This window comes from Procambarus clarkii, chromosome 20 (genome assembly GCF_040958095.1).
Source record: "Procambarus clarkii isolate CNS0578487 chromosome 20, FALCON_Pclarkii_2.0, whole genome shotgun sequence".
NCBI classification, from domain to species: domain Eukaryota; kingdom Metazoa; phylum Arthropoda; class Malacostraca; order Decapoda; family Cambaridae; genus Procambarus; species Procambarus clarkii.
Window position 1 is genome coordinate 35,924,543 of NC_091169.1, and position 13,076 is coordinate 35,937,618.

General features: G+C 46.4%; 1 protein-coding gene and 1 long non-coding RNA gene across 3 annotated transcripts in view; one reads left to right on the forward strand and one right to left on the reverse strand.

Annotated features, from left to right (window-relative positions):
• The window catches only part of LOC123755318 (uncharacterized), a 21,670-nt gene extending 13,265 nt beyond the window's left edge, over positions 1 to 8,405 (reverse strand). Inside the window, exon 1 of the long non-coding RNA XR_011229208.1 lies at positions 7,686 to 8,405. This is a non-coding gene — a long non-coding RNA (uncharacterized lncRNA). The remainder of the gene's footprint in view (positions 1 to 7,685) is intronic.
• LOC123755317 (ras-responsive element-binding protein 1) overlaps positions 1 to 13,076 on the forward strand; it is a 122,696-nt gene that overhangs the window by 74,579 nt on the left and 35,041 nt on the right. The window lies entirely within an intron of this gene.

The window sequence follows — 13,076 nt, forward strand, 5'->3', positions numbered from 1 at the left end:
GACTGCCTATGGGGGGCAGACAGCCCCCTAGACATGATGACTGCCTATGGGGGGCAGACAGCCCCCTAGGCCGCCCGTTCCCCTTGTTCACTAGCACCCCAGTGATTCATCTGTGCGTCTAGATGCCATCCTCGTCCTCTTGTTGTACCCTTCCTCGTGGGATGCAGAATATACTTGAATGGTTAACATCTTACTCCATTAAGAATGTCGTAATTATGATAAGTGTTCCATCTGTATAGCGAGATGGCGTCCCTTGTTGGTTAGTCGACCCGTCTCCATCACCAGCCTCGCTGCCTGCCGCGCCACATTTTCTAGTTTGATTTTGAACTTTTATTTGAAGGGTTCACGCTGGGGCTGCAAGCTCCAGGGAAGGTCTCACGTACGTGTGCAGCCTTCCAAAGGTCTCGAGCCATAGATTCATGAAAGTTAATTTTATGTTCGTAGCTTTGCATACTTCAGTAGTATTATTGTGTGTGTTATATTACGGGGTTGTTAACTCCCGGACCGCCTTCTCTGATTCAGTCACTTCCATAATTTCATCTTGTTCGCATGCGAGTACTCGGTTTCACTCGTCTAGGGTGAAGGGGTTGATATTAAGCTCCTGGGCCCTCCTATTAACGCTTGATCGACTGACTCATGAGTGTCCTTGTGATGAGTGAGAACAAATAGCGTCCGTCTTGACTCATTTTAATGTTCAACTTCCACGTCCGCTCGTGCTGGTCCACACCTTTGTCTAACTCTACATGTTAAAAGTTCAGCACCTCGGTCAGGCCCTGGCTCTCTTTCTCCTCCTACAGCTTCTTCCTCTCCCCTCTACTACTTCTGTCTCCACTTCCCTGCTCGCCCCTTGGGGCGTCGTATCCTGTATCTAGTCTTAGACCCTCTCGATTTCGAGGATGAGGCAGCGTCATCAGACGTCTTTGAAAGATAGTTTTCCGGGCGTACGGCTGAGTGTCACCAGAGGTCAATGTAAGGCTGTTTTCCGGGGCTGGACAGCGTCCGGGCCACACCCAGGCTTTGGGAAAGCCACAGTGTGTGTACTGGCCGCTGCTACACCAAGCACTGTCCTCCTCCCTCGCCTGCAGCATCTAGCAATGACTTCCTTTTTATTATTTTTGAATCTTAGGATAAGAAAAACTCCCCATATTGGGTAGTACATAAGGTAGTTATTTCACATAAATGTGCACGCCATGTCGCTGGAGTCACCATGTTTGTACAATGCACGTTTTTTTCACTGTCCCAGTCTAGAAAGCGGTAAGAATCTATATCCTCCCTGTTGCATGACACAGAGGTTCCAAGCCCTTTTTATAAGTAGGGTTCAGTAGTTCAACCACGCCTCTTAATCCCTGTAGCTCAAGTTTTTCTTCTCAAGACGTTGGGAGCTTCCGCTCTCCGTGTTTAGAAAACATAGGACATCGTTTCCGTAGTGTCTGATACAATAGTCTGATCAATTGATGAATTGCAAAGAGCAGGACGACTCTCCCTGTTCGATTCCTGCGCTCCGTGATAATCCAGTGGGTGGGAGGGGAAGGAATAGGTGGTTGACACGGTATTTCCTGTCCCAGTGGGTGGGAGGAAAGGAATGGGTAGTTGACACGGTCTTTCCTATCCCAGTTAATGGTAAACATCACGGTGAAGCTGTGAGACTGACCACCAGTAGAGAACAGTCTACACTGGACCCGTCAACACTTGCTGTTGAACGTATAAACACAAACAAGGCTTGAGAGGAAGCGCTATAGAACATTCATGAAAGACCCAGAACTTGTTCTGCAGAGAGAACACTGTCCCCACACTCGTGACTTTGACTCGGATCCCCAGCGTCCACCACACCACATACGTCACCCTAGACGTTAAAAATACATTTCTATTGTAATGCAAACTTGATATCCGTTACTGCCAGTGACGCAACTCCTCTCTCACGAGGTGGGGTTTGTGCCCACTTAAAGGCGAAGCTGATATAGTGTTCCCTTCGCGTTTGGTGACACTTAATACTCGTGTTCAAATCCTATTTTAACATGGGACTTAATCCCAAAACCCTAAATCCTAAATCCACAGTGGTATTGGACGCTCTTCCCACTCTCTATCCTGAACGTATGGCGACGTCTGGCAGAGTAGAGACAGAATCCCAAGCTTCAGAGTAAGCCTACATCCACTCAAGTTTTGATATCTAGGCCTAGTGGCATCACTAGGCCTAGATATCAAAACATTAGTACATGTTCTCCCAGGAGTCGAGCAGTTTCCCCATCAAGCAAGTTACAAACAACTTGGGCCTGGCGAGCAGGTGAGATAAGGGGGAATATAAAGGCTCTCACAACATCAGGAAGTACTTTTTTCCCCCTTAGTCACAGCCCCGCTCCTGTGGCAGGTAAGTCCACTATTGGCTCACCATAGCCCGTGCTACTTGGAACTTTTGGTTCCCAGTAGCTGAATCTAAAACAACAACAACCATTCTTCAAATATTGTCGCCCAAATTCATTCATGTTACAAGGTTAATAAAGTGTATTTACTCCAGAGAGGTTGGTGCTGTATGCTTTCCAAGGGTACCTAGACTACCATACCAGTTGGTGGTAGTAACGTAGCCGGACGCGCTTGGCGTGGCATTCGTCCTATGATGACAGTTTTGAGGTAGTGGTGGTTGTAGTAGTGGTGGTGGTGGTTGTAGTAGTGGTGGTGGCAGCGATTATGAGATGGAAGTCATCCTGTGCTCTGTTGACGTTTCCAGCACAGGAAGCAACTCGTCCACAGACAAAGTTCATTCCATCCAGCGGTCGACCCCAAAAATGCATTCGTCAATTTTACAGCCCGTCCTCCAAACAAAGATCCAAAAGTGATTCCATGCACCCGCCAAACCCCCTGTTTATGAATGAAAAACGGTTTACACACGACTCACAACTGCTGACGTTCGAACACTTCCGGAACAAGTGCTTCACTGACGAATTTTGTTCGAATCACAACGCTGTAAATGCTTCACCCACGTACTACAAATACAAATAATCGCCAACAGAACCTAAACACCTAACCTAACCTATGTCTATATATACACAATATGCAAATATATTATAATATTAATTTATACTTGAGAAAATTCCCTTTTTGAATGAACAGCATGTTAAAATTTATGAATGCGTCTGTGGGGTTGACCGCTGGATGTAATGGACTTGAGTCGAGGACGGGTTGAATTTTAATATGCTGTTCATTCAAAACAGGAATTTTCGGAAATACAAATTAATATTATATTAGCATACTGTGCATGTTTAGGCATTGGTTAGATTAGGTGTTTAGGTTCTGTTGGCGATTATTTGTATTTGTAGTACGTGGATGAAGCATTTACAGCGTTGTGGTTCGAACAGAGGTCGTCAGTGAAGCACTTGTTCCGGAAGTGTTCGGACGTCATCAGTTGAGAGTCGTGTGTAAACCGTTTTTCATTCATAAACAGGGGGTTTGGCGGCTGGATGGAATGCCTTTGCTTATGAGGACAAACAGAAAGACTAGGCTGTTCAGCTGAGTGGCGGCAGAATAGGAATAAACAAAAAATCGGAAAATCTTCTAATAATTGTCATGTACAAAATAGTTTGTGAGAGGGGGGGGGAGATACTCGCAATTAATGGTGAATATAATTTCTTAATATATTTATAATATATAATTTCGAATATAATTGGCTTTAGGCATTGTATGTACTAGCTCTATCTATAAATCTATCAAATTTTGTAAAATCTCTTGTATGTATGTACCTTACCTGAATAAACATTTATTTATTTTACCCTGTCGTAGCTCAGTCGATTAAGGCAGTGTCTGGGATGCTCCCAGACGCAGGTTCGAATCCTCGTCACTGCCCTTGTGGATTTGTTCATTTGTTTATTATATATTATTTATATTAATTATTATAGACGTGCAAATTGAAAATTGAGGCTAACCCCATAACGAGTAGATGTGCTTTGCATACTCTCCCAGTGGTGATAGATGATGAGACATCGTTAAAGCGAGCGAAAGGTTGAAGGTTGAAATTGTAGACAAGTTTTGACGGATAGGAGGTTGACTGGTTGTGCGAATGGGGGATAGGTAAGGGTGGAGTAGTGTGGTTGAGTAAAATAATGGGGTGGGCTAATTATGCCAAAATTTCTGTGCATAAGAAAGGGTTTTCGCCTGGTTCTGGTACAGGCACCTCAGGCTGGTAGTGAAGAGGCAGACGCAGTAGCAACATCTGCCGTTGTTGTTGTTTAAGATTCGCTACTGGGAACAAAAAGTTCCAAGTAGCACGGGCTATGGTGAGCCCGTAGTAAACTTGCCTGGCACAGGAGCGGGGCTGTAACTGTGAACATCTGCCATACGGAAGCCGTTATCTACAATGATCCAGTTTCTCGTGTGTATCTGTGCTGGGAGATGCGATGGCACTGAGGCTCCCTACAAGCTGAGAGACGTAACGGAACTGGCCAGTCCACAGACATGCAAAAAACTGCCTAAGAGTAAGACGCTTGCTTCACCATGGACACGTACTAGCTTAATAAGGAGATAACCAATGTGATTGATGAAGATTAAGCCACCCAAGAGGTGGCACGGGCATGAATAGCCCGTAAGTGGTAGATTTTTTGGAGTGAATGTGGGCTTTGGTCGTGAACCCAATGATGTGTGTGACTTGATATATTGTTATACGTGGGGTAGTCTCATACACCACTTACTCTTGGAGTAAGATACGACAATAACAATTGCAGGAGTATAGACTACATTCGATGGGTATTCATATCGTCCTGCCCAGCAATATTCGTAATTGTTCGCTTGGGATAGTAAGCACACCTTGCGCTCAAGTGACACCATATACCGTAAATTATGCTCACTAATACTTGAGCAGCGGATGTTCATTATATTATATGGTTCGTTCATTCGTACCTCGTTGGTACGGTCTCTGGGAAAATGACCCATCACGCTTGGTGACTGGTGGTATTAACATACATCATACAGTGTTGTATAATGGAAGGTACACTTAGTTAAGAATGGTGTACCATGTATTGCTGTAAACGACGTCACAATATAATGTTATGACTGGTCAACTCTAAATATCGTCCATGACACAGTTCAGCATACCTTAGCCCAGGAGGGCGAAAGTCAGTCAGTATGGAACATTCTACAATATAATGTTCAAGAGAGTGCATGTTTTCTCTTTCACAAAGTTGACACATTGTGTACTCGACATTTGGGTTTTGAGAAAGCTGCCAGATACGTCTATATCCCAGGCGTATTCTGGCCACTATAACATCACATTGCCGGGTTCTTGTTCTATTAGTCCCATATGTGAATGTCTCCTCACGATATCTATCATAATATTTAATGCTACAACTTTTCGAAAATTGCCCATGACAAAATGCACAAATCTCACAAAATATTTTGTCACTGCAACATATAACATAGTTACTGAACTGGCATGTAGTGACTATAAAAAATATCACATTGCCAGAATTCAGTTTATCGCGCTGTAAGACCTCAACACTTGTGAACGTGTTGTCGGCGCCAGCATCCTGGTGCGTGGTGACCGTCTGTGGGGGGGGGGGGAGATGGGGGTGCACAGGACGGGTGTAGAGGATATGGAAAATGTTGTTAGTGGAAGGGGTGGGGGTAGAGAATGGGAGAGAATGTGTACAGGAGGTGCTAGAGGGAGGCTGAGAACGGATAGGTAGGGTAGGGGAGGCATGGGAATAAGGTAAAGAAGTGGTGAAATAAGAGTAGGAGCCGGTCGGCCGAGCAGACAGCACGCTGGACTTGTGATCCTGTGGTCCCGGGTTCGATCCCGTACGCCGGCGAGAAACAATGGGCGGAGTTTCTTTCACCCTATGCCCCTGTTACCTAGCAGTAAAATAGGTACCTGGGTGTCAGCTGTCACGGGCTGCTTCCTGGGGGTGGAGGCCTGGTCGAGGACCGGGCCGCGGGGACACTAAAGCCCCGAAATCATCTTAAGATAACCTCAAGATAGGAGGCGAGAGGATCATCCTCGGTCACCAGGACCTCCACACAAGTGTGGATCTAACACCATTATGTCCAGTCACCGCATAAAGTTGTGGTTGTTTTAGATTCAGCTACTTGGAACAAAAGACCCAAGTAGCACGGGCTATGGTGAGCCCGGAGTGGACTTGTCTTCCATAACATAAAGTCTTCCCCATTCCTTTCATATCTCTCATAATTAGTCATTTCTCTCATCCACTACTTTGGTGTCAGGTCACCTGCCTCCTAGTCTTGTTAATCCAGTCAGGTCCTCTCTCGCTTCCACACTCGCGGACACTCTAATCAAGAACACTTTCTTGGAATGTTGTCTACCATTGGGTAATGGAGAATGACTGGCAGAAAGTTGAATATTGGGTAAGTGGCCCGTACGTTTTTAACTTTCTAATGTTATACTGAAATGTCTGGTGTTGGGTTAATTGGTAATGATTGGGTTGGCACAGTGGTTTTGTCGTTAGTAGTGGCAACTAGGCCTTCGTGGCTTGTTCGTGAAGGCCCATATTTAGAGCATAGTCTTCTGGTGGAAGGGGGGAGGGAACTATGAGGAGAAAGCGCCAAGCCATTACGACTATATAGCACTGGGAAGGGGTTAGGATAAGGATTTGGGATGAGACGGGGGAAGGAATGGTGCCCAATCACTTTGGACGGTCGGGTATTGAACGCCGACCTGCATGAAGTGAGACCGTTGCTCTACCGTCCAGTCCAAGTGGTTGGGCCACTTGGACCGTCTTCCATAAACACGTGTTAGTGACCAACCCCAGGAAGGAATGAGTGTGAGAGGCCCCTACCTAGATCGTTTAAGATCTATTGTGCATCGCGAAACACGGAATACGACTGATTGATTGATGAAGATTAAACCACCCAAGAGGTTGCACGGGCATGAATAGCCCGTAAGTGGTAGAATTTTTGGGAGAGCATGTGATACAGATTACGACACTCGGTCGCTATATATAGCGGTGAGGCAATACTTGTACATGACTTGTCTTGTACGGTAGAAGGGGGAGGGTTGAGGGGTAGACGCGACGTATCAGCCACGACGGGGGGGGGGGGGGGTGAGAGACCCGGACGGAAAGGAAGTCGTAAAAGACACGTAGGTTACTAAAGTCTCAGACTTTAGGGGAATGGTGTGTGTGAGGGGCGTAGCGCAGGCAGTGTACAAGAACCTGTTACAGCAGTGATCAGAATTACATTTCACCTTTGTGAATGTACATTAATGACACTGTAAAAGACACATCTAACACTTCATGTAGGGCATACGTAAATCTGTGTATCTATGTATTTACGTATGTAGGTTAGCTTAGCATTTTAAAAGCACCGAATCACCTTCTGTGGTTGAGTGTTCAATAAACCCTTGAACTATATGTTTAACACTTCTCTAACCCTGTCCATGGAGGACAGAAGAAAATGTATATATGCTGGTTAGCATTGTAAATGTGTGGCCACGTCTGTGGTAGAAAAATACTAATAAAAAAAAAAAAAAGCAGTAAGAGATTCACTCCCCCAAATATCTACCACTTACGGGCTATTCATGCCCGTGCCACCTGTTGGGTGACTTAATCTTCACGAATCACTCAATCAATCAAAAGAGAAAGGTGCCGTTACAGGGCGAGAGTGACCCTACCCATCGTAGGCTGGCACTGTGGCCACTAAACCCCATGCTGAGGGTATATATAACCAAGTAGCAGGTGCTTGTATACCTGGTGGTGTATGCAGGGCGTGAAAGATGTCCTCCGGCAGTACGGCAGTAAATACGAGAGCAGTTTCCCTCAAAGGCCTGGGAAAGATAAACAAAGTCAAGGACAACATATCCGCTTCGGAAGGTGACGTTGTTGTGAGGGCGTTGCCACACTCTTCTGGTTAGTACTGCAAGGATGGCGTCACGGTGCGTGTTCTCTCTCTGTCTCTGTGTCTCTCTCTCTGTCTCTCTCTGTCTCTCTGTGCTGCGGCTGCGGGAAATGCACCTTACGACACTGGAAGACAGAAGAGTAAGGGGAGACATGATCACTACCTACAAAATCCTCAGGGGAATCGACAGGGTAGATAAAGATAAACTATTCAGCACGGATAGTACGCGAACAAGGGGACACAGGTGGAAACTTGAGTTCCCACATGAGCCACAGGGACATTAGAAAGAACTTTTTCAGTGTCAGAGTAATTAACAGGTGGAATGCATTAGGAAGTGATGTGGTGGAGGCTGACTCCATACACAGTTTCAAGTGTAGATATGATAGAGCCCAGTAGGCTCAGGAATCTGTACACCAGTTGACTGACGGTTGAGAGGCGGGACCAAAGAGCCAGAGCTCAATCTTGTTAACCTTGTATTTATTATTTTTATGGAGACTGGAAAATATGAAGGTAAAAATCAAACTTAAACATTCCTAGGCCTAGTGTAGCACTTATTTGACCTAAGATTGCATGCATTAGGCCTATGGTTGCTTGGAGAGGTACTGAGGTTAGGCTCTATATTTTGCGGTTAGAAAAAAATTTAATTTGGTCAAATTCAACAATACCAAATTAAAGTTTCTGGTGGACCATCACCACATATTGGAACTTTACGTCAAATTGTTACTGTAAGTACATTCCTTTTAGGAGGTTGGGTTGCAGCACTCTTTTGGGCCGTCCCAGCTGGTTAGCTCCGGTGTGGTGTGTGTGTGGGGGGGGGTGGTGTGGTAGCCTAGCCAAGCAACATCGGAGTGACAGTAAAAGTTTGCTAAACATATCGCGTAATAACCTAATTTGTAATACATGTTTGGTGTTGTGACGTGAGGTCAGGGCTCATTGTGGGCGTGTGGGGCAGGGGGGGGGGGAAGGCTCTAGTCCTTAACGTATCTGAGCTCTCCCTGATCCCCCCCCCCCTCCCCCATGAAAGTCGGCTCCTGTGAATAGCTAACACGGCATTTAGACGCGTTAATGCATTTGCAGAGATTATAAAACTGCAGGTGTGTGTGTGCCTGTGAGCTTATCTGTGATAGTGATATTTCAGCTGCTAGGAGCGTATTGCGTAGCGTCGAGGGTGGTAAGCACACCTTCAGAGGTTCATGAATATAGTAAACTATCAGGAGGTTTTTGGGTTGTCTGGCTACTCTGGGTGTGATCCACAGTAACTGCGTCAGTCAAGGGTATTCCTGTGCCGCCTCCACCCACCAGTACATGGATTTATGCCCTGTTGATAAGAGTGGGATTCCCAGAGCAGGCGAGTTGCGCCGGCGGCTTGACCTGGGCCGGAGGGAAGCGAAGGAGTCGTTGGCCGATGGCTCTTTGTCGCCGATATCCTGTTGGACATGCCGCAGGTCCCTTACGCAGATCCTGTGCCAGACGTCAGCCGGGGATATTACGCCGTTCCTGCCTTAACGGTATCTAGGGCAGGGTGCCGGACCTGCGTCGTGTGTAATAAACCTTCTGCCACCATGTTAGGCTACCTGGTGGGCCATGGCCAGGTGGTGGGTACTGGCCCAGTCTCCTCCAGCAACCCCTTGACCTGGGGTCAACATGACTTTACATTACCAAAGGCCCCCCCCCCACCCCCCTGAAACTCTCCTCCATAAATACTGTCACAAGCCTCTGCTCTTCCACCGCTGTCGATATTTACGACGCATTCTTCCTCCCTCTCACTCCCTGGACGTGTTGACACCAGTGGGTGTCAAGGCGGCACCAGCCCAGATCGCTCAACTTGCAACTCAGGTCAACACTATTCTCGGCTAGCAATGATTGATTGATTGATGCATATTAAACCACCACAAGAGGCGGCACGGGCATGAGTAGCCCATAAGTGGTAGATGGTTAGTGAAAGTGATCTTTGGTGGTGAAAGGATATAGACAGTGTGCTGAGCGCGCATTTAAACCGTCAGTCCTTACTAATGTGGCTGCTATCGCGGGGGAGGACACTACTTGACAGTATTTATGAGCGTGTCCAGCTGGGCCAGGAATGTCGACGCGACACACTACAGGTAGTGTCGACACGCCAGGTGTCGCCTCCATACTGTCACACACGTGTCCACTCCTACACGCTAAAATCTTAAAGTTTTAATAGTCGAGCTGCAAGTCTTAGCCCTTCCATTTCCAACGGCCGATCGCCAAATGTATTAATATAGATTCTTTGTCTGTTTATAAACTGTAGGCTGTTCGATAAGTGTATTTAGGAGGATCTAGTAGAGAGGAAGGAGGTAATCAGGCAGGTGAAGTACACATATAGTCTAATAGGTTAGGTGGTACCGTTGTATAGGCAGCACTTGGCATGGCCCAGTGGGAGGACCACACGGCCGAGGTCAGGAAGTTTGAGGTGGGAAGTAGAATGTTTGTGTTACTGCCCATAAAAGGGGCCTCAGTGTGTGGTGAGTCTATGAGCCATATATGAACGACGCCACCAACCGGAGAGTTAAATCAAATGTTTAGGATAACAGTGCCCTGTAAGGAGACACAGTTCTCTCAGGTGAATGTGAAGCAAGATTTTGAGGAGACGTAGCTAGGCCGACTGCACTGTGTGCATTGTACCAGGGGCCAGATTCACGAAGAAGTTACGCAAGTACTTATGAACCTGTCCATCTTTCTCAATCTTTGGCGGTTTTGTTTACAATTATTAAACAGTTAATGAGTTCCGAAGCACCAGGAGGCTGTTTATAACAATAACAATAGTTGATTGGCAAGTTTTAATGCTTGTATACTGTTTAATAAATGTAACCAAAGCCGTCAAAGATTGAGGAAAGATGTACACGTTCGTAAGTACTTGCCTAACTGCTTCGTGAATCTGGCCCCAGACTCGGAGGCCGAGGAAGGCGATGACAGGCCTTAGCTCAAGCTGCTAAGCTGACACTTGGTTTGAAGAATAGTGAGAAAAACCTTTTAGAGAACCTTGATCTTACTTACGGCCGACAAGCCTACTATTGCAAGTTAAGGCACTAAAGTTTCTTATCCCCACTGTGGAGGTGGGGTCCCGTGATTGTTTCAGACGTGGGTTGGACATATATACGAGTATGATTGGGTGGTTATAAATAGGAGCTGCCTCGTGTGGGCCAATAGGCATTGTGCTATTACGTTTATTCTTATGTTCTTATCCGGTTAAACAAGGTTCATAATGTGTAAAGTCAATCATGCAAGAGGTGCCACACCAGTTACAATATGACGTGAATGAGGGGGACGACAAGTCAACCGGGGATTTTGGGTTCATGTTCTATCCCGACCACCGGAAAGTGACTGGCAGTAACGTTCTGGACTCATGTTCACCTTCAACTTGGTATTAATGCTGGTATCGATCAGATGAACAGTACGAAGACCGGATACTATGGACAGAAGGAACGCAAGTTTATCACAAACGTGTCATTCCGGATTAGATATCCCTGTACTGTCATTGTGTCCGGTAAGGCACACAGGAGAGTTGGTCCCAATGGCTGAAGAAGACGGTCATGCAATATATATCAATATCAATCGACGATATTACTGTTTTCACCGATTATACCAAATTAAGAGAACTTTGGGTACACTGTAGAGGAAGGGAAGGCGGCACTTGTCAAAACATTTTTCACCTGTTGTGCAAGACTTCCAAAACGAGTACCAGGAAATAAGTGTTAACATATCTAGAACTGACACCCAGGCCGCGCAGCTGACACTCGAGCCAGATGTCAGAGGTGTGGGTGTCAGGTATGTGGGTTAGGTGACAATTCTGCAATTACAAACAAATCATCGGCCACGTTATAGTGAATCGTCGTCAGCATATTTAGATATGATCGGATATAACCCAAGATTATGCAAGAGGTTTACGACAGAGGGAGACAATTATCAGGAGGGAAGAAAGCGCCGAGCCATTACGACTCTATAGTATAGTCTACACACACACTTGGGTAGTATGCATCCGTCAGTCTCGGGAGGCTATGGAGTGGCGCTCTGGTTTTCGGTCCAGGGCGCAAAGTCAGGGTAGGTAGATACGGGAGAGAAGCTGTCACCCATGCAGCAGTTCTCTTTCCCCCCCCCCCCCCCCTTTCTCTCCACGGCGCCCAAAGTCTTCAATTATTGTCGAGGGAAATGGTTTAGTTTTGGGCGACACAATGCCACGAATCGTTCAGGGACCAGCTGGGTTGTGTGTGTGTGTGTGTGGGGGGGGGGGGGGGTTGTGTGAGTGTATGTGGGGGGTTGTGTGAGTGTATGTGGGGGGTTGTGTGAGTGTATGTGGGGGGTTGTGTGAGTGTATGTGGGGGGTTGTGTGAGTGTATGTGGGGGGTTGTGTGAGTGTATGTGGGGGGTTGTGTGAGTGTATGTGGGGGGTTGTGTGAGTGTATGTGGGGGGTTGTGTGAGTGTATGTGGGGGGTTGTGTGAGTGTATGTGGGGGATTGTGTGTGTGTGGGGGGGGGGGTTGTGTGAGTGTATGTGGGGGGTTGTGTGAGTGTGTGACAATCCACCCATCTAACTCTGTCCAAATTATTTATGGCCATTCTACGTTATGTCATAGAGAGTGGTGGGTGGAGGCACACAGTGGAGATGACCTCTTTCAGTACCATCCCATATCTCTAGCGGTACTGATACAAACTATCCCATGCTTCTAAAAGGATGCTACTTATTGGTAATTTACACCCCAATATTTACTATAAGTTGTGAAAGTTGACTTTTGTATTATTGAAATTGGACAAACCAGATTTTTTTTATTTTTTTAAACAGCCACATAAGACCTAACTTTAACCGAATACCCGTTATTTTGGGGCTAATAGAGTAAATATATGCAATACTAGTAGGGACTGACAGCTGAGTGGACAGCGCTTCGGATTCGTAGTCCTGAGGATCCAGGTTCGACCCCCGGTGGAGGCGGAAACAAATGGGCAGTTTCTTCCATCTTGATGCGCCTGTTACCTAGCAGTAAATAGGTACTTGGAAGTTAGACAGCTGCTACGGGCTGCTTCCTAGGAAGGGGGGGGGGTGTAACAAAAAGGAGACCTGGTCGAGGACCGGGCCGCGGGGACGCTAAGCCCCGAAATCATCTGAAGATGCTAGGCCTAGGGATATCGGCTTTGTTTTAGCTATATTCTTTCCAGACTATAAAACAAATAGTACAAAAAGCTGTTTACTAGTGGACCGTCACTACATATTGGTATTTTGGCCGAAA